General features: G+C 42.3%; 1 long non-coding RNA gene across 1 annotated transcript; it reads left to right on the top strand.

Moving 5' to 3' along the window:
- Positions 1-1,087: 1,087 nt before the first annotated feature.
- LOC141088750 (uncharacterized) lies at positions 1,088-4,693 on the top strand. Its single transcript, XR_012232045.1, has 3 exons — positions 1,088-1,208; positions 3,540-3,590; positions 4,535-4,693. It is a non-coding gene; the product is annotated as an uncharacterized lncRNA (long non-coding RNA).
- Positions 4,694-10,967: the final 6,274 nt, after the last annotated feature.

Here is a 10,967-nt window from a genome sequence, read left to right as displayed (position 1 = left end):
GCTGGTACCCCATATGTGGGGGGGACCACTGTTTGGGCACACGTCGGGGCTCGGAAGGGAAGTAGTGACGTTTTGAAATACTGACTTGATGGAATGGTCTGAGGGTGTCATGTTACGTTTGCAGAGCCTCTGATGTGCCTAAACAGTGGAAACCCCCCACAAGTGACCCCATTTTGGAAACTAGACCACCCAAGGAACTTATCTAGATGTGTGGTGAGCACTTTGAACCCCCAAGTGCTTCACAGAAGTTTATAATGCAGAGCCGTGAAAATAAAAAATCATTTTTTTCACAAAAATCATTTTTTTAGCCCCCAATTTTTTATTTTCCCAAGGGTAACAGGAAAAATTAGACCCTGAAAGTTGTTGTGCAATTTTTCCTGAGTACGCTGATACCCCATATGTGGGGGTAAACCACTGTTTGGGCACACGTCGGGGCTCAGAATGGAGGAAGCACTGTTTGACTTTTTGAACGCAAAATTGGCTGGAATAAATCGTGGCGCCATGTTGCGTTCAGAGACCCCGTGATGTGCCTAAACAGTTGAAACATCTCAATTCTAACTCCAACTCTAACCCAAAAATAAATTAAGAATGGGCTGCTACTCATGGGCCACTGCTTTGTGCTTGCCCACCTGGCTAAAATTTGGCAGCAATCCCCTGAACCCATCTTTCTTTTAAAGTTGCTAACTACCTGAAAAAATAATAAAAACATTTTAAAATGACATGATTTGCATGATGGAGTTCTTTATTTTCTATATCCCATGACTAAAGTTCCACTTAACATTTCAAAACATCCACAGGTTTGTTGGGCAGTGCTCCCTTTTCACCTGTTGTTGTCATTCATAAATATTTTTGTGTGGGTTTGGCAGTTTTCTATAAAGGTAATATGACATATATGCAATTTTACCTCATAGAGAAAGAAATGTTGCATTGTTATCTTTGAATGACAGAAGCAACACCCTAAACAGGGTCTCTGACTAAGCTATATGTAAAGCTCAAGAAAAATCTTAAAAAACTGGTTTGATGGATTTTCGAGCATATAAAAAGCCACTGAGCTTAAAGAAACCAAACATTCACAAAGAGAGATACTTTGTAGTCAATTTTCTCTAATATTTAACACCTCTTACTATTCTAGAGAACCATGTCTGGTATAAAGGGACAACTGAAGAATTGCCCAGAGTCTTCCCCACCTCCAAGGGAAAGCCAGGAAAGTAAGTATCTCATACATTCTACACACATGTTATGTTTTTACAAGGAATCAAGAATATGACTGATTAGTCTAAAAATATTTGGGAAATTGTTAGTGAACAGAAATAAGAAACATGAGGAGCTAAAGCATAAAAATATATATATTCCATAAAAAACTGCCATGACTATTTCCAAATACTTAGAGGATATGTCTAGGGATAGATCAGAAAGTCTCAGCTGCTCTTCCAGAATTAAGAGATATTTTTGTCTATACGTTGTGTTTAGTATTTGCACTTAAGTCAATTTACTTGATAGGAAATTCATTTCAATGCCAGTCATATCACATTGTACTAAGGGACATTTTTTCTTGTGATTTGCATACTTTTTCTTATGTGATGAACACTCAACAAAGCCGAATACTAACAGTATGCATTTTGCACACAGTATTCTCTTAGCTTCCCTGCTTGCTGAAAGTTTTCGCTGGGACAGAAAGCCCCATTAAATTAAACTGTGCTACACATTCGCACTTATAACTTGTACAAATTATTTTATACAGATTTAGGAATGGTCTCAGTTATTTCTAAGCTATTGACAATATGTGCTCCAAGGAATTTATTTGGGAAGAGTGGTTAAATAGAAAACTGCCCACATTTCAATTGGTGTTGACAAAACCCCCAAATTTTGCATATGGCAGACCCTAATCTTGGCTGTTTTTGTTTTTTTTCTGCTGATCTTGAATTCTCTATAACAACGCCATTGGCACTCACTGACAGCCAGCTCTGTACTCATGTAATGGAGAGCTGGCTGCCAGTGCCAGGGTGTGGTTACAGCTGCCGCTCACTATGTACTGAGCTGTGACTGAAGCTGTACCTTTATCACTGAAAGCTGGAGGCTGCCGGAAGGAATAAAGTTAATTTCCTCTCAGTGAAGCAGACTGCCACCTTTGGAAAGCTATTAACCTGCAGATTAACCCTATAAATCTAGGTTAATAGGATTTTGGAATGTGATGGGTTCCCTTTAACTATTAAGGGAGACCACACGAGCATGCTCGGGGAAACCCGAACAATGAGTATACTCGCTCATCACTAGTTAGAATTAGTGATGACTGAGCATACCCATTGCGCGGGTTTTTGCGAGCATGCTCAGGTGACCTCCAAGTATTTTGGTGTGCTCGGAGATTTAGTTTTCGTCGCCTCAGCTGCATGATTTGCGGCTGCTGGACAGCTTGAATACATGTGGGGATTTCCTGTTTGTTAGGGAATCTCCACATGTATTCAGGCTGGCCAGCGGCCGCAAATCATGCAGCTGAGGTAACGAAAACTAAATCTCCGAGCACGCCAAAATACTCGGAGGACACCAAAGCAACGAGTATACTCACTCATCACTAGTTAGAATCTTAATTCTCTTTAACAAAAGTAAAAGAAAAGTCTAAACTCCTTGGCATAAAGTTAAATGGGTTGTCCACCTTTGGGGACAAATTTTCTTTTTACTTAAATGTGTGCATTTAGGGCTAAAATGTATTATTAAAATCGGATTTTGTTGAAAATTTTGCTCCATTTACCATCTATGTCTATGTGTTGCACTGTCTATTTGTGGCTGCAGAATTAATTAACTATGAATTTGCTTGTGAGTGCTTTCAGATTAGATGAAAAGAGAGGCTATGACTCTTTTATCTTTCTTTTTCTGAGCTCCTCTCAGCTTACGCATGGCCTCAGGCCACAATAAAGTTGACTGTGCAGGAAAGCAAATGGTGCAAAATTTGTAATAAATCCCGTTTGCAAAAAATCATTTTTAGCCCCAAGTATATGAATTTAAGTAAAAAGAAAAAAAATCACAACTTTTAGGGTCAAACCCTAGAAAGTCGGTTCAATTATTCTAACTACACTCTGATAAATCACTAATAAGAGTTAAATCACAGTGTGATCAGAGAGTGATCCAGTTTTTTTGGATGTGGAGAATGATAGAAAATGTTTATCTTCTCAGTTCTGTCATTGTGTGAAAATGTTACCGCACTCGAGTGTGATACGATTTTTTTTCCACGGACCCAAAACATGAATGACCAAATGCGATCTGATAATTACGTGCAACTCGTGCATGCTGTGATTTGATCACAGGAAAAAAATCAGATATATACACTGCCCCATAGAATAGCATGGGGACAAGTCCTATCCATTTAAAAGATTTTTACAAATGTGTGCATGAGCCCTTAGAATGGACAAAATAATACAAGACACCTTCAATTATTATCTTTTTAAAACTGAAAAATAATTCACTCATTCAGTTTATTAATTGTTTTTTTACTTTAGATTTTAAATACTTTGGTATTAAAAAAACATACATATTTATTTTCTCAGGTTGCCATCCAAAGCCAGTGCATGTAGAGTCGAAATGCCCCTCTACAGAAGGTAATACACTGAACATTTATAAAACTAAATATATTTTATGTTGTTATAAACTATTAAATACCATTTAACAAAGTGAAAGAAATACAATATAAAACATAAGAAAAGTTCTACTCTGAATATTTATAATACTTGATTTTTATAATTTAGCTCCCAAGCCTCATCCAGTATGCGCAAAACCCAGATGTTCTGCCCCACAAGGGAAAATATGAGACAAACATTTTAAAATCCTGCATAATTATTTTTCATCATGATATTAAAAAAATAAGATTTTTAGGCTGGAATTTAATGCTTCTTGTAGTTTTGGCTGTGCAATCAACCCAAGTGGCTCATGAAATTATGACCATTTAACCTATCTGAAAGGAGGTTTCTTTAGTAATTAGATATTATTAGTGGAATTAATGTTGCTGTATAGCTGGTAGACATACACACAATATACACACAATGTAGTCAGATTGTCCAAAGCGAATGCTCAACCATCATATAAAATGGACCCACTATTTCTTTCCAGTTATAGGAAATATGTGAGCCCAATTTTTAATGCATTTGCCCTTTTTTGTCTAGTTTTTGGTGTTTTTGCAAGCTCTTTTATTTGCGACTTATTCTTTTAATTTGCTCTTTTTTCAGTGTCTGTTTTAGATTTGTTTGCCTGTTTTTTTCTTTTTGTTAACTACTGTGATTGGGGTTTTTAGATGATAATGACTGAATTATTAGAACTTTTTAAAAAGTACAAACATATTGGCACAAATGTACTCTTGTCTCCTCCCCCTGGGAGTGATTTTATATACGCCTGACATTCGGGGAGCAAGTTTAGTTACATTTCAGTGGAACATGCGCTACTTTAAAGAATTTGTCGCAAAAGCATCAGCCAATAACACAAGACAGAAAAAAAGAAAAGTGACTTAAAAATTGTAAGTGATAATTGTCTGACTATGTTTCTTCTGCAGAGCACACAAAGGCGGGTCCTCATGGTCATCCACATCATCCACATCATCCACATCAAGACAATAAATGTGTGAAGAAGTAACTGAATTATCACATCAGAAATAAAATAGCCAAGTTTGCTTATTACTATAAAATGTGATATCCAGAGTTATTCTGTTGATATATTGTCACTAAATAAATATTCTTGTCTCAATGAAAACACTCTGGGCTAATTAATTTGATTAAAGTCTAATCTTAACAGCATATCCCAGAAGGTAGTATTCGCAAAAATGCAAATTCTATATATTGTAAAGTTAATATTACAGATGAACACATTGATCAGCAAAAGATGGAGTTTGAGTTGAATTTCCTGAAATTGTCGGTTTCACGCAAATTTGAACATTTTGAGATTCGAGTCGCAAAAAAAAAAAAAAAAAATTGCCCAGAAATATTTCCCACACTTCTGAAGAATCAGCGACGGGCTAATGTCTTTTTGCATGGTTACTCAGTCTTTCCCATAATACATTGCAGCTATGACATGTTACAAACTATCATATCTTGCATTGTAAGTGGCGGTTAGTACCTTGGCCATCACAGAGTAGTGGTTACCAGTGGAGCACAGTGTAACAACACTGCTGGCATCACTGCATGGCCTCCCATCCCCCCGCACACCAACTTACTCACTGCTCCAGGTCATGCTGTGATTTCTGTCTGCGGCCAGCTCCATGCTCTGTTCCACTTGTCTCCTATCTGTTCTGTGTATGTTTCCTGGCTGTGTGCATAGGGGTCGGCACCAGAACTCTCTGGTTCTTATGGAGTCAGGGTGCACCTGTCTAATGTGTCCCTGACCAATTACCACGAGCCCTCCAGTATTTAGGGCCGCTCCACTCAGTGGAACCTGGCCTGTGAAATGTGTTTACTCAGTTAGTGTCTTGCTACTGAGCTGCCAGGTCTTGCTCTGTGTTCCTCCTTCTCTGGAGGCATTACGCCTTGCTTTGCTTGGTACTTGTCTGTTTGCCCTCCAGAAGGCAGAATATCCTGGTCTCTGAGTCTTTGCTCTAGTCTTGCTTTGTACCTGTGTGAACTATGGTCCCTGTGTCCTTGGCCCTGTCTCATACTGTTGCCCTATCTGAACTCTGTCCTACCTTTGTCTGTCTCCTTTTCTTTGGCTTTTTTCCCTGCTGTGTCTTTCCTTGTGTCCTCCCTGTCTGCTTGTGTTCCGCACTATTGCGGCTCTGTTCATGCTCTGCTCTTTTGCAATGCTGCCTGCTCTGTACTCTTTAGGCTCTGCCTGTGCTCCATACTTTTGCGGTTCTGCTTGGTTCTGGTTCTGCTGCTGCAGAACCTCTTGCTGCTCTACTACTCTTCTCCGCAGACTCTGCTCGTGCTCCGCTCTCTTGCGACTCTGCCTGCTCTATACTCTTTAGGCTCTCCATGTGCTCTGCACTCTTGTGGTTCTGCTTGGTTCTAGTTCTGCTGCTGCACAACCTCTTGCTACTCTACTACTCTTCTCCACAGCCTTGTGGTTGTCCTCCTGTGTGTACAGGTCCAAACTTGTTCCGTCATACTCCACTCTTTCTGTTAGTACCCGTACCTGCTCCTTCTGTGTGAACAGGTCCAAACCTGTTCCGTCATACTCCACTCTTTCCTGTCTGTACCAGTACTAGCACCCGCTGTGTGAGCAGGTCTCTACCTGTTCCTTCATACACCACACCTGCCTGCCATGCGTCTCAGCCATGCCTGCCTGCCCCATGTCTCAGCCGTGCCTGCCTGCCCCATGTCTCAGCCATACCCGCTTGCCCTGTGTCTCGGCCGTACCCGCTTACCCTGTGTCTAAGCCGTCCCCACTTGCCCTGTGTCTCAGCCGTGCCCGCCTGCCAGTGTCTCAGCCATGCTCGCCTGCCAGTGTCTCAGCCATGACACCGTCTCCCCAAGAGGGATCAGCAGCCACTGCCAGACACCACCCTGGAGTGGCACCTGGCAGCTGCCTGCCGCACAAGCCTGACCTCACCATCAGAGGCTCCAGTAAAAACCAAGGCAGCTGTCATAGTCACGCCCCTTCCAGGGTAGTCTGGTTTATGGCATAGTGGGGCCACAACCCCCTGGCTCACGCCCATCAGTCAGGGCATGAGCATGACACATAGTTTATCTGGAACAGCCATTTTCCATCTCCAGAGTTATTGGGTAATTATCTCTCTCCTGTAGAGTGTAAGCTGTTATGGTCAGCAAGGTCCTCTCTCTCTCCTATACAGTTTAAGTGTGAGGGATGCCAGGACCGTAGTCGTGGCTGACAAAGATTGCTCAATCCCACCCTGGCCTCCTGCCACATAAATACAATGTCCCCTTTGCGGCACACCTTTCATTCCATTTTTTGAACCATCCGGATGTTCTCTGATATGCTGAGGTCTGCTTCTTGTCAGAATCATACAAAGAAAGACAGAGTCCAGTTCCAATTTAACATAAACAAGTTTACTTGGTTTCATTCTCAATACGCCCGTATCAGTCACAGTTACATCACAGGGATCATTACAGAGTACACTCTTTGCCTTTCCTGTGCTTTCCCTCACTTCTTTCAGAATGCTCCAAGGTCATACCAACTCATTCGGTACTGCAGCATTCCTTCCGGTCAGCCTGACTATCTTCAGCAGTTCTCCTTTCCGTTTCGCCCCAGACAAAAGGGCATCAGCCTATGTAGTTAGCTGCCACTTATTGAAGCTGCCCTGCATTCTCTCTCTGTTGTGACCTTCTGCCACAAGGCCCCGGATGACTGGGTACCTGTTATGAATGGGTCACCGAGGAGAAAAAAAACAAAACAAGCTAAGTCACAGAAAACCAGAGAGGTTGGTAACTATGCAGATTGCAGATCCCTGATCCTAACCACACAACTAGCAGCAGCCGTGGAGCGTATCTACAATGGTCATAGACGCTTTGTCACAGCCGGAGGACTAAATAAGCATGAAGCAAGAAAAGGGGAAAACTAACTGCCCCAGAGCAGACCCCAAAGGAAAGACAGCCCCCACACATGTACTGACGGTGAAACTAGATGAAAGCACAAACACAGGCAGGAAAATAGGCTGAGCAAACGATGGGGCCCAAACTAACTAGAAAGGATAGGAAAGGAAAGACACTGTCTGCAATCTGCAAAAAACCCTACAAAAATAAAGTCCAACACTTCTGATAGCAAAATTAACCCTGAAATCACTAGACTTGTCCTACTATATCAGCACTCTGAAATATTCTGAGACAGAGCAAAAAGAGGCCAATCTAATAAGGGACAAAAAGCAAATTGGCAAATACAGATAAATAAGAGTGGAAATTTAGCGCAGCCCCAGCCGGGGCTGGCTGACCACACAAAAAACTGAATAGACCAACAAAATCAAGTGTGAACATTAGCAGAAAAACTTAGCTTTAGATGACTGGAACAGAGCTGAAAACCAAGACCTGACAAGCCAGAAGGAATCACCAGCACCAGACTAGGGCGTCGGCTGTCTTAAATCCAGTCTGAGATTCCTGAGGTCCAATCGTCATCCTCATTATCAGGTGGCAGATGTCTACTGATTAAATCAGCCTCACTACCTACAGTTACCACCAGAGGGAGCCTGGAAGGAGAACTCACTGGTGGACCGGAAAATGAACTCACAACAGTACTCCCCCCCTTGAGGAAGGGTCACCGAACCCTCATCCACGCCACCAGGCCGATCAGGATGGGCCCGGTGAAAAGCACGAACCAATCTATTGGCATGAATATCAGAGGCCGAGACCCAAGAATTATCCTCCTGGCCATAACCCTTTCATTTGACCAAATACTGGAGTCTCCGTCTAACCAAACAAGAATCCAAAATTTTCTCTACCTCATATTCCATATTGCCTTCAACCAACACAGGGTCAGGAGGTCCTGCCATAGGAATCACTGGCTCAACAAACCTCTTCAACAGAGACTTGTGAAATACGTTATGGATCTTGAACATAACTGGAAGAGCCAATCGAAAAGAAACAGGATTAAGAATCTCCAAAATCTTATAAGGTCCAATAAATCTTGGCTTAAATTTTGGAGATGCAACCTTCATAGGAATATTCTTAGACGACAACCAAACAATATCACCCACTTTAAACCGGGGACCAATGGTCCTATGCCAGTTGGAAAATCGGGCCTTTTCCTGAGAGAGTGACAACTTATGCACCACTTGGTCCCATATTTTCTGCATTCCCTCAACCACAGTGTCCACACCTGGGCAAGACGAAGATTCCACTTGCCCTGAAGAGAATCGAGGATGAAACCCAAAAATACAGAAAAAGGGTGACATCAAAGTGGCAGAACTAGCTGTATTATTCAGTGCGAATTCGGCCAAGGGCAAAAATGAGACCCAATCATCCTGATCAGCAGATATAAAACATCTTAAATAAGACTCCAAGGTCTGGTTTGTTCTCTCAGTCTGTCCATTGGTCTGGGGATGAAACGCGGAGGAGAACGATAACTGAATTCCCAGATTGGAACAAAAGGCTTTCCAGAATCTGGAAACAAACTGGACTCCTCTGTCGGACACAATGTTCTCAGGAATCCCATGTAACCAAACCACCTGTTGTAAAAACAAGGGCACCAACTCAGCGGAAGATGGCAATTTTGGGAGTGGTACAAGATGGACCATCTTCGAAAATCTATCACATATCACCCAGATAACAGTCATTCTCTGAGAGACAGGAAGATCAGAAATAAAATCCATTGTGATATGGGTCCATGGCCTCTTGGGCACCGGCAGGGGCATCAGCAACCCACTAGAACGAGAACAGGGTTTAGACCGAGAACAAGTCCCACAGGACTGTACAAAATTCCTAACGTCACGAGATAAGGCAGGCCACCAAAAAGACAAACTCACCAAATCTCTGGAACCAAAAATACCTGGATGACCAGCCAATGCGGAGCAATGAATTTCAGACATCACTCTCTTTCTCCACTGGTCAGGAACATACAATTTTTCCATAGCGCAACGCTCAGGTTTATCCTCCTGAAATTCCTCCAGGGCGCGTCTCAAATCGGGCAAAATGGCAGAAAGAACTACCCCCTCACCTAGGATGGTAGTAAGCTCGGTCACATTAAGAGAATCAGCAAAGAAACTCCTAGAAAGGGCGTCTGCCTTAACATTCTTAGTGCCCGGAAGAAAAGAGACCACAAAATTAAAACGCGTGAAAAACAAGGTCCATCTAGCCTGCCTAAGATTCAAGCATTTGGCTGACGCCAGATAAATCAAATTTTTGTGATCGGTGATGACCACAACTTGATGTCTAGCTCCCTCCAACCAATGTCTCCACTCCTCAAATGCCCATTTCATGGCCAACAATTCCCGATTCCCCACGTCATAGTTGCATTCAGATGGGGAGAACTTTCGAGAAAAGAAAGCACAGGGATTCATCGTAGAAGTCACAGGGTCTTTTTGGGACAAAACAGCTCCTGCACCAATCTCTGAAGCATCTACCTCCACCTGAAATGGAAGTGAGACATCAGGTTGCCGTAAAACTGGAGCTGAAGTAAATCTCCGCTTAAGCTCCTGAAATGCTGAGACAGCCTCAGGAGACCAATTCGGCACATCAGCGCCCTTCTTGGTCAGATGAGTCAGTGGTTTGACAATACCAGAAAAATTACCAATAAATTTACGATAGAAATTGGCAAAACCCAAAAACTTCTGGAGGGCCTTCAAAGAAGTAGGCTGAACCCAATCAAAAATGGCCTGTACCTTGGCCGGGTCCATTTCAATAGTCGATGGAGACAAGATAAATCCCAAAAATGAAATCCTCTGTACACCAAAGAGGCATTTCGATCCCTTAACAAACAGGGAATTCTCCCTCAAAATCCGGAACACAGTCTGGACGTGTTCCACATGAGAATCCCAATCACTAGAAAAGATCAAAATATCATCCAGATAGATGATCAAAAACTTACGCACAAAGTCACAGAAAATATCATTCATAATGGACTGGAAGACAGAAAGGGCATTAGTGAGCCCAAAAGGGATCACCAGGTACTCAAAATGTCCCTCCGGAGTATTAAACGCCGTCTTCCATTCATCCCCGTGTTTGATGCGAATAAGATTATACGCCCCCTGAGGTCAAGCTTAGTAAACCAGCAGGCACTCTTAACTCTGGAGAATAAATCAGACATCAGAGGTAACGGGTACTGATATTTAACAGTCATCTTGTTAAGGGAACGATAATCAATACACGGTCTTACTGAACCATCTTTCTTGGCCACAATATAAAAAACAGCACCTAAAGGTGACGAGGATGGTCTAATATGACCCTTCTCCAACAACTCCTTATTATAGGACCACATAGCATCATGCTCGGGTACTGAGAAGTTGAACAGCCGACCCTTGGGAAATTTACACCCAGGCATCAACTCAATTGCACAGTTATAACTCCTATGAGGAGGCAAAGACGCAGACTGACTCTCACTATATACAT

Source organism: Dendrobates tinctorius, unplaced genomic scaffold (genome assembly GCF_039654945.1).
Source record: "Dendrobates tinctorius isolate UK_male_01 unplaced genomic scaffold, ASM3965494v1 ptg000040l, whole genome shotgun sequence".
In the NCBI taxonomy this organism is placed as follows: Eukaryota; Metazoa; Chordata; class Amphibia; order Anura; family Dendrobatidae; genus Dendrobates; species Dendrobates tinctorius.
This window is presented reverse-complemented; position numbering and strand designations above follow the sequence as displayed.